Consider the following 12,747-nt stretch of genomic DNA (forward strand, 5'->3'; position numbering starts at 1 on the left):
TTATTTTTAGTTCCCTACACCCCACACTTCAGCCCTTTATCTGTCAGGTATTTGAGGACTTTGGATATTTGGGATTTCTGTGTGTCAGCAGCTTGCTAGCACAGTAGCAGTGACTGCTGTCAGACATCTCCCCGTGCTCACAGCGGTGGGCGCTGTTAGATGCTGGAACAGAAAATATTCCCCCTCGTGTTCGAACACATCACAGCTGATCTGATTGCTTGTAACATGCCTGGTACCTTAAAACCTGGCCAGTGAGATGATCCAATCTGTGACTGCAAACAGTAGCCTAGTCCTGTTGCATTATACACTAGTATTATACACTAGTATTATACACTAGTCTGGGAGCTACTGACACCACCGGAGTGTTATGCTTCTTCTGCTGGGATTGTATTTCTAAAGTCAAGGGAAACTGTGTTTTTATTTATTTATTTATTTATTTATTTATTTATTTATGTGTCATTGTTTAAATAGCACATCAGACTGTTTGGAATTTATTTTGAACTTTTTTTTTTTTTTTCTTTTAATTGATATTGTTCTTTTCAACTGATTTCCTCAGATTTGGCAGGGTAGCTTGCATTCATTGTGAGTAGAATTAATAGAGTTGAAAAGCATTTGTCAAGGACTGGTACAGAAGCCATGGCACAAGGAACGTTTTTGGATCTAATTCTCCATTTAAATTCCCAAGTCTGTTTTAAATATGTAGTACTCAACAGGGGTGATATAATGAACTTTTGAAATGTGTTTTATAATGTCTGAGGAGATTTAATCAACTGCATTTTGAAAATCACACTGCTGAACCTGATATGCTCAACATTTCACTTCGTCTCACTGAAGATACAAATGTCCTCCAGCATATAGAGGTGGAAGAGAAAAACTGCTAGAAAGAAGAGAATTTGAACTTCTATTTGCTCAGAACACTTTTTTTTTTCTTCAAAGTAGTCAATCATATCTGAACATTATCATAGTGTTTTTCTTCTTCAGTAGTCAATCATATCATAGTGTAGTTTTTTTTTTTTTTTACTGTAAATGTTTATTTTAAAGTTTGCTACCTGTTGCAAGTTACGTAAAATAAATAAATAAATTAATTAATTAATTAATCAATCTCTACCAACATTTGAGTTATGCATCATTTTCAGTCTGTCAGACAGTCATCTATCCTAGCAGCTTGTGACATGACATTTAGTGTACAGTTTAACACTATATTTTCAAGAGCCCCCAAAACAATATTGAAGTCAGTTTTCGTTATGACAGTGTCGATTGGGAAGAGTCTTATCCCAGATTCTTTGAAGAGGACAGGGTATCATCACAGTGAGCAGGTATGGGAAGGACTGAGGCTGCATTTCTTCGGTCATTCGGAAATGCAACGGAAGTCAGTGGAATTTCTGGCCGCTGAGGAATGTGGGCTCAGTGCCTTCACATCACAAGACACTATTCACCCACAGAGTCATCTGGAATGACTGCTTCTTCACTAGGGTAGGAGAAGCTATGCGGGATTATGGTGAATTAAAATGCGGTCTGTTTCCTTCCTGCCTTTTCCCGCAGTACTTCTTCTTCCCTGTATGCTCTGGCTGGAGCAGTTCGTAAAGCTTTGCTTCATTTCCTTCTGTTAGCACAAAACCTGTGGTTTTCATTGCAGGTTGGACTGAGCCACCCTGTGGCAATACCGTGCATTTCACTTTATTGAGTTGACATGACTGCAAAACGAGTTACTAAAAGTCTAGCAGACTGGACAGCGTTTCCTGGACTGCCCCGGAGTATTTTTTCTGCACTTGTTGGTACCAGATTCCACTCATGTTCTGCCTCCATCCACTAGTTAGTAGGTTCTCCAGAGTACTAATATATTTATTAAAGGCTCGATCAAAGTCTTTTAGGCCATTGTAATCCATTGTGCCAAAGACATGAATTTGCTAATGCTAGCTGCTTAGCTAGCTTAATTTAACCTTGCATATGGCATAGGGGTTGCAGAATCAGAAAAACCCAGTAGTGTAAAATAACTTTATGCAACCTCTGTGAACTTCCCAGCACTTTCTCTGATGTGAAAACTAATGCAGGAACTGCTAAATTGTGCAACACTAGTAGTCTAAGTGGTCTACTAATTCCTTTTTTTTTTTTTTTTTTTTTTTTTTTTATGTTATAGGTAACTCTGGGATAATCTGTTATTGAACTAAATGTAGCTTCTGCTGTGCTACTTGAGGTATGGTGCAGTATATTTTCAAAGTCCCACTTGCTCTCATGATCACTTGAAACACTGAGGGTAGATTATCAACGAGATTATGAGATTTAGGCAAATCTTATATTTAAATTGGATGTAGGCACTCAGATTCAATTGTATTTTAGAATTCAGGCATTCAGTCCCATTATGTTTCATTGGGATTTGAGCCTTTTTCTCTCAGGATACAGTGAAACCTATGACTAAAAGTATATTTGTTTAATGACAAAGAAGACAGTTTTGTTTCTCAGCTGTAGAACCTTTGGCATTACAAGTAATGGAATTTCTCCTAAAGGCAATTGTTTCTGGAAGGCAATTCCTTCCAGTTTCAAAGCTACATAACCTTAAAGAAGTACAACTAGATGTTCTGAGAGGAGACATAAGCATTGAAATGGAGATTCTCATAACATATGGGCATCCAAATCCTGAGTTGTAATGCTGAAATACTTTAAGCAGTTGCCAAGTCATTCTAATGTATATCTACATACATATCTACCTCATAAATACTACATGTGTGTGTGTATGTATTGCCTTTGAATACTTACTGTATTAGTGAGATGCTTCTTCAGCACTTCTTCAGAGGAACCTTGGCTTTTAAAGGGCTGAAAAAGTTGATGATTTATATATACTCTTTGAGAGCTCCTTGGAGATTGTACACAGTTTCAAATGTCAAGTGGCCAAAAAGGACTGAGGGAAAGGTAAGAGACTGGTTTTAAACTCAGTTGCTGGCTGGCTTTTTGCAGGTTTTGTCTGACTATTTGTGATTTGCTGCTCTGTGGCTGGGGCATCTCTGTCATGCAGTATGGACTTCTGGAAGCCTGCACTCCTCATTGAGAGCATGAAATATCACTCTGAGGGTTAAGGTCAGTTCTTTGTTCACTGTAGATCTTTTATGGTTTCTAGCACTTTAGTTCTAGCTCAACTTTTGATTTTCAGACTTGTCCTTTTTCCAAAATACTCAAGTGTGGGATACCAATTGCCCCTTTTTCTCCTAGCTGATTGCTATCAGTCTGGTACAATCAATATATTATCTTCTGATGCCTGCCATAGACCTTAGTTGTGATATAGTTTTACACCTAAATCGGTTTCAGGGTGTTACTTTGGTAACAGACTTCTTATAGAACAAAAACAATGAATTAATAGATGTTTCCCAGAATACCAGATTCATGGGTATAGTTCAGCTGCCATGTATTATTCTGGTAATTCACTGAGCTACAATGAGGATTTAAACATTGCTTTCTATTCACTTATGCCTGTTGTCCTTCTCTCTGAGATTGGAGTCCTCAAGTGAGAAAGCAGAAGCAGTGGCCTCTAAAGAGTTAAGGAATCCCTGCCTATCAGAAGGTAGGCCTACTTTGACTTATAGGGATTTTTTTTTCTCTCAGGGATTGTTTCTGGGTAGAGAAGCTTGCAGGCTTTATGACCAATATTTTCAGATGAAAGAACTGTAAAATGGATTTTTAAATAATGAGGTACAACATTGGCTTTCTTCCTGTGACAGGTATTGGGATCTCAAGCACATGGTGTCCTACCTTCTTCCTTCCTTTTTGTCCTCACTGTTAGCATTGTCAGCCTCTGTCCTAGTTGGGTATGTCTTGCTTTGACTCCAACATACACAAGTCACTGTGATCACAGATTGCTAATTATGATGCATTACTAATAAAAAAAAAAATATAGAGGGGCAATCTGAGGAAATGATTGTATTAATGCTTGGACAAAATTGTCCTAGAAAATGACAACTAAAGAAGCATTGGCAACTGTTTATTTTTCTGGAAAAAAAGAGCAAAATAGGTGTTTTTCACAATAGGTGGAAGAAATGACATTCCAGTGTAGACCAATGACACTGCAAGGCCACACCTCTTTGAAAGGTTGGGGAGTGGCTCCTGAGGAATGGTAGAAAGAAAATGTCACATGTATCTTCAAGAAGAACAAGAGAGTGGATCTGGGGAGCTGTAGGCCTAATGTTAATTCATGAGAATGTGATGAAATAAATAAACCAGGAAACCATTTCTCAACATGAAGGACATGAAGGTGAGCAAGGTGTATTTATGGAGAATCACATTACCAACCTGTGAGCCTGATGTGATGAAATTACTTTGTAGGTGAGGACAGAGAAATGGAAGTTGTTTCTCTTGGCTTAAGTACGGCTTTTGACACTGTTTCAAATAACGTTGTCATAGATAAACTGATCAAGTATGGGCTAGGCAAGTGGACAATATGGTGAGAACTGGCTGAATAGCTTGGCCTGGAGGCATATGATCAGTGGCACAAAGTTGAATGCCAGACACTATTGGTGTATCCCAGGGTTGATACTAGATCCAATCCTGTTTAACATCGTTATGTCCATGGTGATGGTACAGAGTTCATTTTCAAGTTTGTAAACAATATAAAACTATGAGAAGTGGTTGATAATACTAAGTAGTGCCATTCAGAGGGTCCTTAACAGGCTGGAGAAATGGTCTGGCAGGAATCTCATGAAGGGAAATGCAAAGTCCTGCTCCTGGGGAGTCATAACCCAGCAACTTTGCAGAAGAGGCGCTGGGGCTTCTGGGGGACACCAAGTTGAAAAGGAGCCAGCAATTGTACCCTTGCTGCAAAGAAGCCCAAGAGTATCCTGAGCTCAATTGCCAGGAGTGTTGCCAGCAGGTTGAAGAAAGTGATCTTTTCCCTCTGCTCTGTACTGGTGAGTCCACACCTAGGGTACTGTTTCCACTTCTGGGCTCCCCAGTATAAGAGAGAGGTGGACATAGTGGAGAGAGTCCAGTGAAGGGCATGATGACGATTAAGGGCTTGGAGCATCTGACAGTGAGGAGAAGCTGAGAGATCTTGGATTGTTCAGCCTAGAGAAGAGAAGGCTCAGGGGTTACAACATTTGCTCATAATATTGTTTATGTTAGTAAAAAATAAAGCTAGCTGCAAAAAGGTGTGTAAGCAATGCAGAGAATAGCACAAATGGGACAAGTGCAGCCCAGCGATGTCCTTGTAGAAAGCTGCACCTCTCTGGTTGAGCGATGGAGGTCCTGGTCTGGTCACATCCACCCTCCAGGTCTGTCTGTTTCATGTGTCCCTGTGGCCAGTAGACACCCCTCCTGGGCCAGCCATGCCACCCATCCCGTTGTGACATGGGCCACTACCGATGTTCTGCCCACTGTGACACGGCCACCACATCACCAGGGTGGTGCCAGGAGCTGGTGGCTGCCTGCTGTGACATGGCCACATCACCAGGGCTGCTGTAGCACTGAGACACGGCTGTCACCTTCCACCATTCAGGCAAGAAGAAACAATTACATAATAAAATAATAATAAGAAGAATAAGAATCAACTGATAATGCTGGGGAGGGGAATTACGTAGCTGTAGCAGTAATTTAAAGAACAGCAGCTTGGGAAAGGTTAAAAGAGAATTAAAAGCGGCAGGTCCTGTCCACTTCCAAGAGTTTTAAAGACTCATGCTGTTGCCTGTTGCTGGGATTTGTGGGCTTGAATTTCTTTCCCTGACATGAAGTGAGTATCCTGTGATACACACTTCAGTTGGACACTGGAACACAATGCATGTCCTCGGTACACTGCAAACTATTACAGCCTCTTTAACTGTTAGGACAAGAGGCAATGGACACAAAATGGAACACGGGAGGCTCCCTCTGAACACCAGAAGCACTTCTGTATGATGCGGGTGACAGAGCACTACCATATGTCAGGGGTGTTGAACTAGGTGATCTTTAAAGTCTTTTCCAACCCAAGCCGTTTTATGATTCTTTGATTCTATCTTATCCATGTGCATAAATACCTGATGGGAGAGTGTAAAGAAGATGGAGCCAGGCTTTTCACAGTAGTGTCCAGTGAAAGGTCAAGAGTTAGTGGGCATAGACTGAAACACAAAACTCCATCTGAACATAAGAAAATGCTTTTTACTGTTAAGGTGATCCAGCACTGGAACATGTTTTCCAGTGAGTTTGCTGGTTCAAGATACTTAAAACCTAACTGAATGCAGACCTGAGCAACCTGCTCTAGTTAACCTTGCTTTGAGCAGGGAATAGACTAGACAGTCTTGAAAGGTCCCTTGCACAGAACCATAAATAAGAATCATAGAATATCCTGAGTTAGAAAAAACCCACGAGGATCACTGAGTCCAATTCTTGCGTCTGCACAGAATCTCCCCCAAACCAAGCCATGTGTCTGAGAGCATTGTCCAAACACTCCTTGAACTCCAGCAGGCTCGGTGCTGTGACCACCTCCCTGAGGAACCTGTCCCAGTGCCCGACCACCCTCTGGGTGCAGACCCTTTCCCTAACCCCCAGCCTGACCCTCCCCTGTCCCAGCTCCATGCCGTTCCCTCGGGTCCTGTCACTGTCCCCAGAGAGCAGAGCTCAGCGCCTGCCCCTCCACTCCCCTTGTGAGGGAGCTGCAGGCCGCCATGAGGCCTCCCCTCAGCCTGCTCTGCTTGGGGCTGAGAAAAACAAGACAAATAACTACTCCTCATACATCTTCCCCTCACTATCTTTGTAGCCCTCCTTGAGACACTCTTTGATAGTTTTACAACCTTACAGCCTCAACTCTTCTGTGATTTTGTGAGTTTAGTGGCCTGTCATCCTGCTGTTGCTGTGGAACAAAAAGATACCAGGTGCAGTTTCTATTTCTGTTTTCTTAAAAGCATCTAAAAGCACCTACCTACTGATCAAAGAGTTTGGGAGCACAATTTGTTCTTCTCATTTCTGTTGTGTGATGAAGTAAAATTCAACTTGTTGAAAGTAGACAAGTAATCTTTGAACATACTTTCTGATGCTTTTTTTTTTTTTTCTGAATAAGTTTTTTTTTTTTTTTTTCCCTCCTTGTAATCAATGTAAAAAGAGAAGAAAATTGTAAGGAAAACCCAGGGAGTAGAGAATAAAGAATAATTGTTAATTGAATAGTAGTCTACATGGTTTCTTTTCAATTTGAATAAAATTATTATGGCAGAGATTTCAGGCATTTTGATTGAGGAGTCATATTCATGTGCAATAATGACTTCATTACATGCACTTGAAGCTTCAAGTTTAAAAATGATTAGTTTGCTTTTAGCTAGAAGAAGTGGTTTTAAATGTTCTTTGTTTTTCGTCATTGCAGCATCCACTCACTTTCCTTTTCAGTTTGCTATGATATGTGTAGGGAAGAGGTTGTTCTTTTCTAGCAATAACCTTTTGGACAGAGTGGTACCCTGAATTGTAATTTGACAGGGCAAAGCTTCTGGTCCTTTGGTACTTCTTATGTAGAAGGGCTTGGTTTTCCCTCATAATGCTCTGCAGCTTACTGACTTGTATAGCATGATGTATTTCAGCTTTGATTTGTGAGAGGTCTCAAAAGTGTATATATATTGTATTGTATTGTATTGTATTGTATTTTATCTATTGGGGGTGGGGGGTGGGGAAGAAGTAACTTAAGCTTGTTAAAACATGAAATGAACTCAACTCCATTCCTAACTGTTCTATGAGTTTCTGTGTAACTTTGGACAAACCACTTTACTGCTCATTCCTAGGGTTTGCTATAGGCTTACTAAGCAAGCTAATAAAGTTACAGTGAATGTAATTTTCTTCTAAATCTGGATGGCAGGCATAACTATTACTTGCACAACGTTGTGTTCTGAATTTAAAGTGATGCTCGTCTTCCCGGCACAAGGTGTCCCTGTCACAATACTCTGCTGCACACAGTCACTAAAAAGGGCCGTGTACATTAACTGTATCCAGTGCACAAAGGATGTGAGTTTCATTGTTTTTAACAATAATACAGAAACCTTTATATTTGTTTACAAAGTTCAAATAGCAGCACTGGTGTGAAACAGCTTTGTCTTGGAGAAACATGTGGCGTATTGATATGGAAATGAGCGCAGCCTGTGCTTCAGTATGTGCCAGGATGGCTGCCTTTTGTACTGCCACACTTAAGTGAACTTCTGCATTGTGCTAAGCTTGTGTTCAAGCTAGCCAAAATTCTAGCAATGTTTCCTTCCCTTTGAGCAGTAGGCTTTGAAATAGTGTTATACTTCACCTAGTGTTTCACCTACTGAAATAGTGTTATGCTTCACCTGCCAAGGTGGCACCTTTGCAGGTGAAGTTGGGCAGACTCATGCTCCTACCCTTTTCTTGTGAAGTAGCAACATGTAGTTGGTTATCATTAGGTGAATATTATGCAATGTTTGTTTCATTTATAGTAAAAACAAACACAACAACAAGAAGGCAACCAAACACCAGAAAATGTTGACGGTTGACTTTGAAAAAGAAAAAAAATCTGTCTTTCACAAGGACCCTGTATCTATTGCTTTCTGTTTATTTAGCCTTTTAGGCTTTTCCTTTTTCAACCCCACCATATGAATTGCAATTCAAGAGTATATTGCACACAGACATGTTAATTTAGCACTAACATTTTCAGGCTGTACTAGGGCTGGAGGCTACTGTTTAATAATTATTATTACTGCTATCTTGCAGAACCCAGAAGTATGCTAAAACATTGCAGATGAATAGAAAAAACATCATTATTTTCAGTATGGATTTGTAATTTTATATTGAACAGGATGAGACAGGTCATGGTAACAAACATTTCAGGCACAAATTGATAAGAGAGCAGGAATTATCACATGAATATCAACCACTTGTTTTAGGCCTTTGACCTATAATCTTTTATTATCAAACAGTATTTATCATGATGGATGATTACATAGCAAAAAGACTCTTAGGAGAGAGGAACTCTAGTGGGAATGCCTTACATGATCTCAGCTGTGGCAGATTTCACTGAACAGTGTGGTAGGAAACCCCCAAATCACAGAAACTGAGAGGCAAGTCTATCATACAATGTATTCTGCACTTCTTGTCTTGCTGCCATCCAGACATGGACCCACTGGATGAAATGTCTGTCATTTCCTTTTGAATTGCCCACGTGCTTTATTTCCTAATGAATGTAAGAGTATGGGAGGAAAGCAGAGGGTGGGATGATCCCGACATGCCAGTAGAGCACAGCCACATCTTACACCCTCACCAAACACTGGGAAAGGGCTCCTGGGCATGCATTTCGGGGACAATAATAGATGGCTAAAACGTCATTCCCCTTAGAAACGTCAAGACAACTGATCATTAGCATATTGCAACATTCCCGAAAACTCAGTGATTTTAAATGAAGGGGAAAAATTAGACACTTGCATGAGTGAATAACATCTTTTATGTGCTGAAGAGGAAGGCAATCTTTAGGATCACTTTTGAAAGAAAACATTTCCGTGGCTGGATATAATGGAAATAACAGGCACTGCGACCATAGGGTGAGATGGCAGAAAACATGAGGGCATTTATAGGAAAGGTAAGCAAATATCCGATGAGTTTTGCTGTTAGAATTATTACAGATATTTCTAAGGAGATATAGTATGTGATATAACAAAACCAATATTAAAAATGGTCAGTCTTTAATAAGAAATCAATTTAATTATTCCAGTCATGAATATTCCAGTCTGCACAAATGCATACTGCCTGCATAATTTAAAAGCAAATTTAATTTTGATGGTGTTAATTTCAATGGAATAAATGTCCCTAAGTGGTCTGATGTGTTAGCCCGACTCTGTCACTGTACAATATTAAGGACCTGATGTTTCAGTGTAAAGACCTTGGCCTACTTAGTACTGTGGTAGACAATTGCAATTGATTTTTTTTTTTAATCTTTTAAAAAAGATACAGAAAAAGGAGAGAAGTAATTAAAGCATTTGAAGCATAAATTATTAAGTGATTTTTTAAAATATAAATTTAAAAATAGAAACTGTAACTATAAACAGAATGTACTATAATAGAACTGTAGTAGAATAAAAAGTAGAAAGTTTTTATTTAACCAGCAACCCTTAATTGCTTTAACTTATATATATAAAGATTTAACTATATATATGTAAACTTATATATATAAAGATTTAACTATATATATGTAAAGATTTTATAAGGAAATCTTGCCTTCTGTTAAACTATATTATACTATTAGATATTTTATTGAATGTCTTTTGGGGAAAAAGACATTTTTTCCAAACAAATCCATGTTTTATCTGAGGTGGATTCAAGCTGTTGCTCTTCCTAGATGTTAAGCTCTGACATGGTTTTACTGAGAACAAAACAAGACAAACAAGACCCAAAGGGGAGAGAACAACAAATGTTTTTATGGTTGATGCTGAGTTTTAGCTTGCAGCTTCACCAGTTGAAATGACGGGCACACTATGCCATCTTAGCATCTAACCCAAGACCCAGAAAACCTGCATTAGCAACCTTTCAGGTCATGCGTTGACAATGAAAAGATGTGTTGTTTCGGTTGGCTAAATTGGACTCCTTTCACACCAAACAGGTAAAGAGAAGTAGGAAAGAGCAAAAATAAACCATAGCAAGAAAAAGAGGTAGAGAAGAAATGTTACGTGTTGAACCCAAACATTACATATTCTGGATGATGTTACAGACTAATCTAAAGAACAGCGAGCAATTATATTACAGAGGGAGCTGGACTTCTCTTCCTCTGTGCCACGCAGAATACGGAACTTTATGCTGCAAAGCTCAGTGTATGAATTCTCTGTGCCTGATCCTAAATGGAGCTTCTTTGGTGTGAAATGAGTTGTGTGCTGTATGCTTTGAGTGGCAGCAGTCTGACTTCTGTGCAAGAGAGATAGTTGAGAGGAAGCATAAATAATACTTTACCATTTCTTTTTGACGTGTAGATCATGCTGTGCCTTAGATGATGAAGATATTTTTGTTCTTTGATATCCTGTGTTCTCACAACAAATTATTATACATCAAAGAAATGAGCTCTGAGTCAAAATGATAGTAAAAGTGATGAGCTAGAAAATAATGTAAAGAGACAGTACCTATGAAATTACTGCATATGTCTGAAGAAAGGGGGGTAAAGGAAATTGCTCACAAAGTTGTTCAAATGACTTAAGCTGCTGTCTGCAAAATAAATAATTTGGGGTATGACTATTAAAAATGCAGTGTGGTTAAAAGCTGAAGTGTTTGAAGCACTGTATCCAATGCAAAATAAAATTACTGTGTTAAATATTCACACTGAAAATATTTATGACGAAACTTACTTTGATGGAAGACAAGAAGCAGTGTTTTCTGTTATTCTGAGCACAGATTTTCCTCAGGTTCATGAAGTGTCGTCTTGTCTTTGATAGTTCTTCTTCCTGGGGCCTCGATTTAATTACTGAGTTCTCCATTTCAGTTTCTCAGCCAATAAAAAGGAGATAACAGTGCTTTCTACCTCCTTCAAAAATGTTGCAGAAGAATTCAGTATTGAATTGTAGGTGAACAGTGGGAGGTATGTGCTGTATGTCCTGAAAGGCCTGGACTGGCACCAGGATCTCCTGAAGCGGTTGGTACAGACTTAACTTTGATACGTAACTACCATATTTCTATCAGCAAACATTTATGAGCTGGCCATATGTTTTTCAGCTGTAGCTTTGGAGCCTTGCCTTGTGCTCCCTTTTTGCTTGTGGTGCTATATATATATATATATATATATATATATATATATATATTTTTTTTCAGAGGGAAAATATAGTGCAGAAGGGTTACTCTAATCTGTGTTCTGGCGATATATTTTGATGTTACAGAAAACTGGAAAACAAATTATTGTCATGTCTTATTAAAGGTCCATGTGTCTAGACCAGACGTTTATTCTGCAGCCAGCTCTTCTAATGAGGGGAAGGGTAACTAACCATAACATGATTGATTTCTGGATAAAGGTCCATCTTTGCCTCTAACCCTAGCGGGTATGTGTATAAAACTAAGCATTTTCTTTATTGCAGAGAATATTGTATAGCCCATCTACAAACAGGGCTTACAAATGAGCATATGTTGAGAAAGACCAACAGATCAGCAGTCTTCCTTTTGATAAAAAAAAAACAAAAACAAAACAAACAAAACAAACCACATTATTTATTAAAAATATGTAGACAAATGGCAAGTACATTTTCTTTGATTATGCTTATATTACTGCTTTGGTTGCCTTGAATTATGATTGCTTGGATAAATGCACCTAAAGACTGACTGTTGGCCTCCAGAAGCATCTCTTTATGTTTTTCAGTGAGATACTGTTTTGTAATTTGCAACATTAGTCTCATTGTGTGAATCTCTACAGATACCTCAGAAACCTTTTCAGGAATAATACAATGGAGGTATGATTTCCCTTTGCTTTCCAACAGTGAAAGAATAATGCTGTCACAAAACGGTGCTGAATTAGAAGACTAGCTTTTTTTTGTGCTAAGTCCCCATTGTTATGGTATGATTTCAGTCAGTACAGATAAAGAAAAGGATGAAGCATCCCAGATTTCTGGGTAGTCTAAAAATCCTGTCATCTCCACTCAGTTTTCACAAATGTACTTCTAGTCTCCTTAAGTCTCATGTCTAAATTTGAGAGTCTCAATAAAAGGAAGAAAGAAGAAAGAAAGAGATTTAAGGAATCTCTAAATGTAACTTTTAGAAGTTGGTATTAGGACTAATGAAATCTCAGTGTGGGTCTCTGAGATAATTTAGTGTCAGGCACTGAACAGAGCATGCTGT

The sequence above is a fragment of the Aythya marila genome, assembly GCF_965140915.1.
Source record: "Aythya marila genome assembly, chromosome: 2".
In the NCBI taxonomy this organism is placed as follows: domain Eukaryota; kingdom Metazoa; phylum Chordata; class Aves; order Anseriformes; family Anatidae; genus Aythya; species Aythya marila.